Here is a 10,466-nt window from a genome sequence, read left to right on the forward strand (position 1 = left end):
AAGGCCACCCAGAGGATTCAGGGGGCCTGGGGTCTTCAGCAGTGGGGGCCCCCCGCCGCCGCCGAATTGCCGTCAAAGACCTGGCACTTCGGCAGCGAGTCCTGGGGCGGAAGGACCCCCCACCATGGGTCTTCGGGGCACTTCGGCGGGGGGTCCCAGAACGGAAGGACCCCCCGCTGCCGAATTACCGCCGAAGACCCAGAGCAGAAGAAGCTCAGGGGGCCTGGGCCCCGCGAGAGTTTTCCAGGGCCCCTGGAGTAAGTGAAGAACCCCACGCCAGGGGCCCCGAAAAACTCTCGTGGGGGCCCCTGTGGGGCCTTGGGCAAATTGCCCCACTTGCCCCCCCCCGGGGCGGCCCTGCAGCTTATTCCTTTTCCCATACAGGAATAGGCTATACCAGTGTAAGCACTTTTTATGCTAGTATAACTGCATCCACATGAGGAGCTCTTAGAGTTTGTGACCTTTCCAGGGCAGAGATTGGGCCTTCCCTTGTCTCTGGGCAATTCCTTGCACATTCTTACAAATAATAATTTTAACTTTAATAATAATAATAATAATAATAACTTTAGTTCCCATCCTCTGTAGGGTCTTGCCGCAGGAAAAAACTGAGCCAGCTGCATCTGCTGGGTCCTGTGCACAGTTGTGTAAATGACAAGTTTTACAAAGGACAGTTGTCCAAATTAGCTGGGCTGTTAGGTTCCACGTCACTGGAGGGATTTGAGTATATTCTGGTGAGTTTTAAGAAGTCTAGAGCACTTTACAAACATTAACTACTTGTTCCAACCCCTCTGATAAGTATGTTATAATATTATCTCTATTTTAGAGGGATAGGTCCTGAAGCACAGAGAGGTTAAGGTCAAAATCTTCAAAGTTGGGCCTATTACGTAAGGGACTTTATTCCAAAATTAGGTAGCGAAAGAAAGGTGGCCTGCAGCTTCCATTGCTTAGCCCCTCTGGATTTCAGTACCTAACGTTAGGCACCTACGTCTGCCAAGGCCCCTGATGGAGTCAGTGCCAGAGCTCAGATTAGTTCATTAGACCCTGCTGTCTCACATGCGATGGAGCCTCCCCTTGTTGTGACCAGAGGCCATGCTGGCTGCTCAGTAGAGAGGCTGGCTCAGCACTAAGCAGCTAGCTAGTAGGGAGCATAGTATGTACATACGAAGTACGCTAATACCCAGCAGATCAACATTTTCTAAGTTGTAGCCATATTAGGACTTAATTTTTTTCTGTCTTTCTGAGATCCTATTCCTGGGAGATTCATCCCGTAGAGTTGCGTAACACTTTTCTTTCATATTGACCTCCGAGATCATCTACCTCGTGCACGTAAAATTATCAAGAGAACCGGGCAGTAGCTTGGGAGTTAGTACAAGGTCACATGAATAATGGTATTATTTGCACTCAGAAAATGGCTAAATTTAAATCTGTTACTGAATCGAATAGAACGCTGTGAAGCGGGGCAGCGCATGCGATGTACTGTGCAGAAGTAAAATATTGCTGAGAACCGGGGGCGGGGGGGGGGAACAGGGAGGAACAGCAGCGGTTTCACAAGAATATTCCCCAAGAGAAAGTGGAACAGAATTTTTAAAATGTTTAGAATTTTTTTCATTCTGTAGACGATCTCTCCTTTATTTCAAAGTCGTTTTAATGCAAATATAATTTCTCCAGACAAAATACAAAATGAAATAAGCAACAATGTGAAAGTAATCACTTCATATATCTGATCCTCTAGGTGTGCAAATTGTCATAGCATTGACTTCAACTGAACTATGACAACTTACACAAACTGAGGGTCTGGCCCTCCAAATAAAACAAGGGAAGTAGTGAGAGTAGAATGGATGCCTGGTACACCATTTACCAGTCATATATTTCAATCAAAATTTGCACAAATACTTAATACACCAAAAAACAGATTCTGCCACCCTTACTCATGCTGACTAGCACCTTACTCCAAGAGTAGGCCCATGGAAACCACTGAGACGAGTTGCTGAGTTCAGTTCAGCAAAACATTTACCTTACACTGCATGTAATACCTTACACAGTACATGTTTAAGTCCATCCCTCTTCAGGAAAGTTATTATATAATGCTTAACTTTAAACCATGCACTGAGGTCCCATTGAAGGCATTGTGAAGTCAGTGAGATGTAAGCCCTTTGCTGAATGAAGATACCCTGATTTAGAAAGCAACCTGAGTGAATGTGGCAGAATTGGGGCCATTATAAGTGAAACTGTTAGTGCTGCCTATAGTTAGTTTTGCCCAATACATAATAAGACTCTCTCAGAATGCATATGCACAAGAGAGTTGAATTAAGGTTGCACTGCTTCCTAAATTTTGCAAGCTTGACTTTGCAAATTTAATGATGGTTTAACATAGGACTTTTGGTGTGTAATATCAGTAGATAATATATATGCAAAGAGAATATCATCAGTGCCAAAAACTAACTCTATTTCACTTCTAGGAGAAAATTAGTCTTTTCCATCTATCAGTAGGAAGATGATGCCAAACTTCTGTCTACAATTATTGACCCAGGGTACAAATGTGAATGATGTTTTCTGTTTCTTTCTTATGTTGACAAAGAGGAAGCAGGCAGACATTGATAACTCTCTCTTCTTGGGAATGATTTTATATTTTAAATTATATTATTGACTGCATCACTGGTAAATACATAGAATCATAGACTATCAGGATTAGAAGGGACCTCAGGAGGTCATCTAGTCCAACCCCCTGCTTAAAGCAGGACCAATCCCCAGACAGATTTTTGCCCCAGATCCCTAAATGGCCTCCTCAAGGATTGAACTCACAATCTTAGGTTTAGCAGGAAAATGCTCAAGCCACTGAGCTATCTGTTCCCCCCATATTAAGCAGGAACACATTTGAAAATGAAACCAATGCCTAACAAAACACATTTCCAGTATAGGCTGTGGGTTTTTTTTGGTTTTTTTTGGTTTTTTTTTGGTGGGGAGGGCAAAATGCTTTAATTTACTGAAAATGTTGTTTAATGGTTGGTTCACTTATAGAAATTAGAAATAGAAAACACCTATTTGATCATCTAGACCTTCCCCCAGTTATTGTCCATAGCTGCTGAAACCTGTTCCTTCAAATATAATTTTCCCAGCCCCTCTGCCCTATGCAAAGCAATATACCGTACAGCAGAACAAAGCATGAAATTAAAGTCCTTGTATAACTGCAATCATCTTACCTTTTAGAAACACAGGCAGGTATTTGCTGCTGTTGTGTAGAGTATGCAAAAGACAATGCATGTAGAGTGAGCTCCTGCTGTATTATAAAAACAGCTTCAATTAGATTTTAATTACAATAGGCGCCAAAGCAGCGCACCATAGAAAAAGAGCACTGTAGATGTCCGAATATATTCGCTTCACTTCCATTCTTTATAGGTGCTGACATTATTAAAAATGTAATATATTTTCACCAGCATCACTGGGATTTTAGTTCTAAAGGGAAATCACTCCAAAGTAGGCTAGCCTAAGTAATTCATTGTGTATACTGTACGTAATCTGCTACTTAGTTACATAATCCAAAAAAGCTCCCAACCTATAGATTTCCCCCACCACCCCTTTTTTTCCCCTCTTTGCTAATTTCCTGTGCTCCAAAATCAAAACAGGCTTGAACCCAGCTGTAGCTAGATGGCTGAACATCAGTGTCTCTTGTGACATAATCAAGATAGTTAGTTAATGTAGATCCACCTGTATCGGGACCTGTGTTCTATCACCTTTTGTCATGGTTGATACCTTACTTGATTAGTAGTCTCATAGAAATCAAAGCTGACTTATCCTCTGATCCTGAAAGAGGATACATGTGTGGGGGAGGGGTCTCTCTGCAGGACTGGGTCTTTTAGCTCAGGTGCACAAGAATAAAATCACCTCAGCGTGTGAAGCATAGCATTCTGCAGGCTTTGAACTACATAGTTCCATGCTATGGAATCTATATATGCCATTGTCATATATTTGCAAACGTGCAGAGCTTCAAAGTCCTGGAGAACTACTGTCTCTCTTTCATAAATCTTTTTTCACCCATTAGTTTTCTTCCCAGAAACTTAAGCAATGCCATACAAAAATCTATGTTAAGGTCACACAATGTAGCAGTCAAAAGTCTGGAAATTTAAAAGTTAAGGATCTTCAAGCATCCTTAAGTATAATGCAGTTTCTTCTATAACCTTTTATATGTATGTGTATTATCTAATGTGTATAGCAGATGAACACTCATTTATAGGAAAAGCACACAGTAAAATGTAATCTATAGTATAGATTTAATAGTAAAAGTGAAAATTTTCTGTAATATAATGAAAGATAATGGAAGTTGTACTGAAAATATATAACCCTGAGATAAGGGAATTTGTATAAAAAGTCTAGGACTCAGACACAGTGAACTATTTTGAGAAGAAAATAAATATATAAAATGAAAAAATAAGATACAAGATGCTAGTCATGCATCTAAGGTTTTAAAAAATATTGTATGGTATTACAATGAGTTACTTGAGAAATAGTAAGTGATCATGTAATTAAAGGCAGCACATGACAAATTAAGGTTGTATTTCCTGACTTTTGAATGCTTAACCATGTATACCATAAAATACATCAGATGTATGATGCTGAGAAATTAATGCATAGGGAGAACGTTTTTGGAATTCCTCACATTGATTTTATTACCTTAACATTGCATTAAGATAAACATTTTTTTGCTTCCATTACTGATGTAGATTTGTTCCCTGTTAAGTGAAAACTCTGGGTGCAATATTAAAGATTACAGGCTGGGTTAATGATAAGACAAAGAGAGGAAATACCTGGAAAGGATTAGAAATTGGTCTCCCACCTATGTCTTTCCTGCCTAGATTCCTACATGAATGATCCTCATAGGGAAAATGGGGGATGTTAAATGGGGAATCAATGGGGACAGGTTTGTGAGCAGAGACAGGTGTATTTAGGTTAGAAAGAAGAATGATATGACATAGAATAATTTGTTCTCTGATTAGTCTGTTGGAAGTATATTGAGCTTCACTAAAAATATAATGTAAAGAAATTGTTGCTTTTCACTTATATTAAGATTTTAAAACTACTTTGGCAAAATAAAATGTGAAAACCCCACCGTAAAAGTACGGCCCAGTTTTCAAAAGGCCAGGAACCTCAGTTACTGTGTTTGGGTGTGGAATTGTGTGTCTTATTTATACATACAAGACTTCAGTGTGCAGCCATCATAACTGTATTTCAAATAGCACATTGATAGCCACAGACCAATACTAAGTTTGTGCACACAGTGACAATAATTACATGTATAAATTAGGTGTAGAATTGCATGCACATTTTGCACATGTCCCTTGGTGCCAGATGTCTTAAAAGCACACCTTAAAGACTAAAAACATTTTGCTCTGGAACACAGGAACATTAGAATTGCTATTCTGTATCAGACTCCTGGTCCATCTACTCCAGTTCAAGTATTCAACAGTTGCCAATACCAGTTATTTGTGAGGAAGTTACAGGAATCATAGAAGTGTAGGATTGGAAGGGACCTCGAGAAGTCATCTAGTCCAGTCCCCTGCACTCAAGGCAGGACTAAGTATTATCTAGACCATCCCTGACAGGTGTTTGTGTAACCTGCTCTTAAAAATCTCCAGTGATGGAGATTCCACAACCTCCTTAGGCAATTTATTCCAGTGCTTAACCACTCTGACAGTTAAGAAGTTTTTCCTAATGTCCAACCTAAAACCCCCCTTACTGCAATTTAAGCCCATTGCCTCATGTCCTATCTTCAGAGGTTAAAAAGAACAATTTTTCTCCTTTCTCCTTGTAACAACCTTTTATGTACTTGAAAACTGTTGTTATGCCCCCGCCCAGTCTTCTCTTTTCCAGACTAAACAAATCCATTTTTTTCAATCTCAATGAACAGTGACATAGGTGGCTATGAGAGAACCTGCCACCAGCGCAAGTTTCCTTCTGACCCCTATCAGTCAGAAGCTTAAGGTCTGAAGCATGATGATTTATATCCCTTCCCCAAACTCTAGATATTCTTAAGTATATAAATGGCTAATCCCATTCTTTAAACCTTCTAAATTCAAGGGTTCGGTGTTACCTGGTGGCAATGAGTCCCACAGAATAATTGTGCATTGTGAAAAACAGTATTTATTTTAAGAAAATGTTTGTTAGGGCGAATACATGTTACAGCAACTGTCTCCTGAAAAACAGGGGTCACCAGTCCCTTGCCAGTACAATAAAGAACTGTTGTTAAATGGTTTTCATGCAATGTCAATTGTTCTCCAGCATTTTTCTTTTAATGTTATCATTGGATCCTGAAGGAAGCACAAAGGTGAATAAATACAAAGGAATGGTAATGGGGCGGGAGCTGGAGAATGGCAAGTCAACAGCAAGGATCTTTCTCAAGGAGCATTCCAAAGCCAAGCAAAATTTCAGTACCAGACTGAAAAAGTCTTCCTGAGGCATTGCCTGCTAACATTTCCAAGGGTATATCTAACCAGCTGAAGCTGAGGTGAGCATTAATTATGCCATGAGTAATATTTCTTGAGAACGACTCTTCTAGTGCTTTATTGCTCTCATTTAACAAATTAAACTAAATCAACATAAATCAGTTGTAAACTGAAGTAAGCTAAATTGATATATGCCAATTCTAAACCAACGTTGCATCCAAGCAGTGATTTGCATCGGTTTCATTTAATCAATTTCAAAACTGATTTCAGTCAAACTTTTCTATGTTCAAGGCCAAGTGAGTTTGGAATGATTTTAAAACGTATCAGGATAACTCCATGCATCAAAGTTTAAAAAACAAAACAACCTGCAAGCAACAAAGTTTATACTTTGTAAAATTTAGGGCAGGAGGTTTACAACCTTCCAGTTTTTGTGCATCACTGCACCTGAGTAAATGCATATAAATGCAATCAAAACATAGACAAAACTGTTGTTTTTTTTTCAAAGTGACTAGTTACTTTAGGAGTCTCGATTGCTGGTGCCCAACCTGAGACACCTTAAAGGGGACTTATTTTCAGAAATGTAGAGTATTTGCTCTCTGAAAATCAGGTTCCTTTAAGGTATCTCAAGTGCAGTCAAAAATTGAGGCACCTAAAATCACTAGTAACTTTTGAAAATGCTGGGCCAAGTTTATAATAACTGAGGAGTCAAAATTATCTTCATGTGAATATCTGAATACCAGATGCAACCTGGTGGATACTTTAAAATTTTTTTGCTAGCCAGTACTTGGAATCCATAGATGGAAAATCAATTGACTATAGTAACATTTAATCCACTCCAAACTGAGAATTAGATTTTTTTTAATTGCCCTTTTCATTGAGAATTATTTCCTATGTCTGCCAATATTTAACTACAGAATCCACACAAAAAAACCCTTATCTATTCTTTGGTTGCTTCAAATATGGATGATTGGAGCTTCCTCTTTTATGACCTTCTTGATCGGGATAATTTTCATTAGGGTATTTGGGATGTGTCAACTCCTATTTCAACTAAATGTTACTAGAAACAGAATTTCATTCCACCATTGATAGATTTCATTTGCTGTCAGTATGGTTCAGGATTTTTTTTTAAAGGTTTTAGTTCTAGATTTCCAGATTTCCTCTTTGACGGGGTTACTGGCCTAGTGGATTGTTGGAAGGAGTAGATTTGATATACATTGACATCAAGTTGGGAGGGGTTATAAGCACGTTAGACAGGATTAGAATTCAAAACCACTGTGACAAATTGGAGAATTGGTTTTAAATCAACAAGATGAAATTCAGTAAAGACCAGTGCAAAGTACTTCATTTCGGGAGGAAAAATCAAATGCTAGATGGTAGAACAGTCTTGCCAAAAAGGATCTGTGGGTTATAGTGGATCACAAATCAAACATGAGTCAACAAGGTGATGCAGGTGAAAAAAAGGCTAATATTCTGGAGTGTATTAACAAGAGTGTCATATGTGAGATATGGGAAGTAATTGTCCCACTCTGCTAGGTGCTGGCCAGGTCTCAGATGGAGTACAGTGTCCATTTCTGGGTACCACATTTCAGAAAAGCTGTGGACAAATTGGTGCGAGTTCAAAGGACAGCAAGAAAAATAATAATAAAAGGTTTAGAAAACCTGACCTAAGAAGAAGGGTTAAAAAAAACTAGGCATGCTTATGGGACCTGATAAGTCTTCCAATGTGTTAAAGACTATTATAAAGAGGATGGTGATCAGTTGTTCTCCATGTCCACGGAAAGAAGGACAAGACATAATGGGCTTAATCCACAGCAAAGGAGAGTTAGATTAGATATTAGGAAAAACTTCCAAAACATAAGGATAATAAAGCTCTGGGACAGGCTTCCAGAGGAGGTTGTGGAATGCCCATCACTGAAGGTTTTTAACAGGTTTGCTAAACACCAGGCAGGGATGGTCTAGGTTTACTTGGCTCTGCCTCAGCACAAGCAGCTGGACATGATGACCTCTTGAGACCTCTTCCAGCCCTACATTTCTATGATGTTCTAGGCTCCCCCATGTCCTGTAGAAGAGGGGTGTCAAATTTACTCTGTGTCAAGGGTCAAATTACAATATAATAAAGCCTGGGTCTCAAGAGTAGAATAAGGCCTTTGTTCAATTACTAAGATGCTGTTCCTGCAATGTAAATTTTTGTCATATCCCTCCCTCCACTTGAATGGAGTCTCATTGACTTTGGTGCACTGGCAGAGAGTCTGTACTAGTGGACTGCATTGCAGAATTGGACCTGCACTTTTAATGAGAAGTTTTACTGCATTCCATTTGAATCAGTGGGGAAAAATTATGCAGAGCAATTTAAGGACCAGGATCCTGGCACTTTGATTGGCCATTTGCATAAGCAACTGCAATAACTGTTCCCACAAACTTGGCATGCCAGTAGGTGCAAATTTTACATATGCAATTGCCTGGCTACGTTTTTTAGAAAATCTGGTGTTAAAGGTGTGATAGGTACAGCAATTTCCTGCAATATCCCTGGGAGACTTTATTGAATTAACTGTAAGTATCCTTGGGGTCCACTGCATTAAATGAATAATTTGTGCATTATTATGGTGCCGGGATTGTATGTAACCTTTCAAGGGGAAAGATGTGACAGATGAGAGGACTATACTGAACAATGTGGCAGACAAGAGAGGACTTTTGGAAGAAAGTGTTAGGTTTCCTGATGAATATCTAGGGGGAGATAAAGGCAAATGCCCCACCTCTGGTTATGCAAAACCCCAGCCTTTTGAAGCTACACCCTGAGCAGTGGGCCATTGCCTGCTCATCACCTGGTACATGAGGCCAAGATCAAAGGCCCAAACTCTATAAAGAGAGGGTGAACTATTCGTGGTTGTTTTGGTTCTGAACCTGAGATGGGCTGAACTTGTAAACACAGGGAAAACCCAGTTGTGGGTTTTGAAGGTCTGACATTGGGGGTGGCCTCTGGTAAGCTTTGTAACATGCATGCAGGTTCTGTTATGGTTTTTATATATTTTCTCCGTAATGCTTTCACCTTAAGAATAAATGTGCTTGCTTAGAAAGAGCTATGTGGTAATTTGTAACTACGGGCAATGAACCTTTGGAGAGAAAGCAAAATGCTAACACTGGCCTTTTAGGCAGTTTGGCTTGACTATCCTAGTCTAGGCAGAGAACTGTGCAACCTGAAAAACTCCCAGGGAGGAGGGTCTCTGCCCAAGAGAGGTGATGGCTGAGGAGCCGGGAACCTAGAGGGAGTGCCCTCAAGGGACCATGGAGGTGGGAATACAGGTGTAGTTGCCCTAAACTGTGATAGCAGGTATCTGCATTAGTATTCAGAATTAACATGAATGAGGCTGTCTGAGCCCCTTATTCAGGAAAGCACTTAAGCCTGTGCTTAAGTTCCATTGAAATCAATGTTCTTAAGCTTAAGCGATTGCTCTATTTCTTTCTTAATAGAGAAGGATTAAGCATATTCATACGAACTTTCATAAATGTGATGTGTAGGGGGTGTTAGCCATGTTTTAGGTAAGCACAACATTATATTTGGCAGGTTTCCTTTACAAATTATGAGGGCAAACAACTTTATAGTTAAAAACATAAAAACGTGTAGAAATTAAATAAATGATAGTGCCCTGCCTCTGCTCTGGGCCATTGAACTCCAACGCTGACAAATCAGCATGTTTCGGGAACATGGTTACTGTAGATCAGAGCAATGGTCTGGCTAGTCAGTATCCTGTCTTTGGCAATGGCCTGTACAAGACGAGGTGCTTCAGAGGAAGGTACGAGAAATCCAATAATGGATAATTATAGAATAACTTGTCCACAGGGGAAGATTCTCCAATTGTAGGCTAAAGAACTAGCTGTTCCAAGAAACAATTACTTAAGGTGCTGAGAAATTGCTTTGACCAGATTATGTGTGGGTAGTTGAAGTCACCCATTATTACTGTTTTATTATATTTTGTTGCTTCTCTAAGCTCCCTCAATACTGTGTACTCAAAATTATTTTCCTGATCCAGA

At 39.7% G+C, this 10,466-nt stretch overlaps 1 protein-coding gene across 1 annotated transcript in view; it reads left to right on the top strand.

The window, feature by feature from the left end:
• The window catches only part of PLCB4 (phospholipase C beta 4), a 407,328-nt gene that overhangs the window by 42,540 nt on the left and 354,322 nt on the right, over positions 1-10,466 (top strand). The window lies entirely within an intron of this gene.

This window comes from Mauremys reevesii, linkage group 3 (assembly GCF_016161935.1).
Source record: "Mauremys reevesii isolate NIE-2019 linkage group 3, ASM1616193v1, whole genome shotgun sequence".
In the NCBI taxonomy this organism is placed as follows: domain Eukaryota; kingdom Metazoa; phylum Chordata; order Testudines; family Geoemydidae; genus Mauremys; species Mauremys reevesii.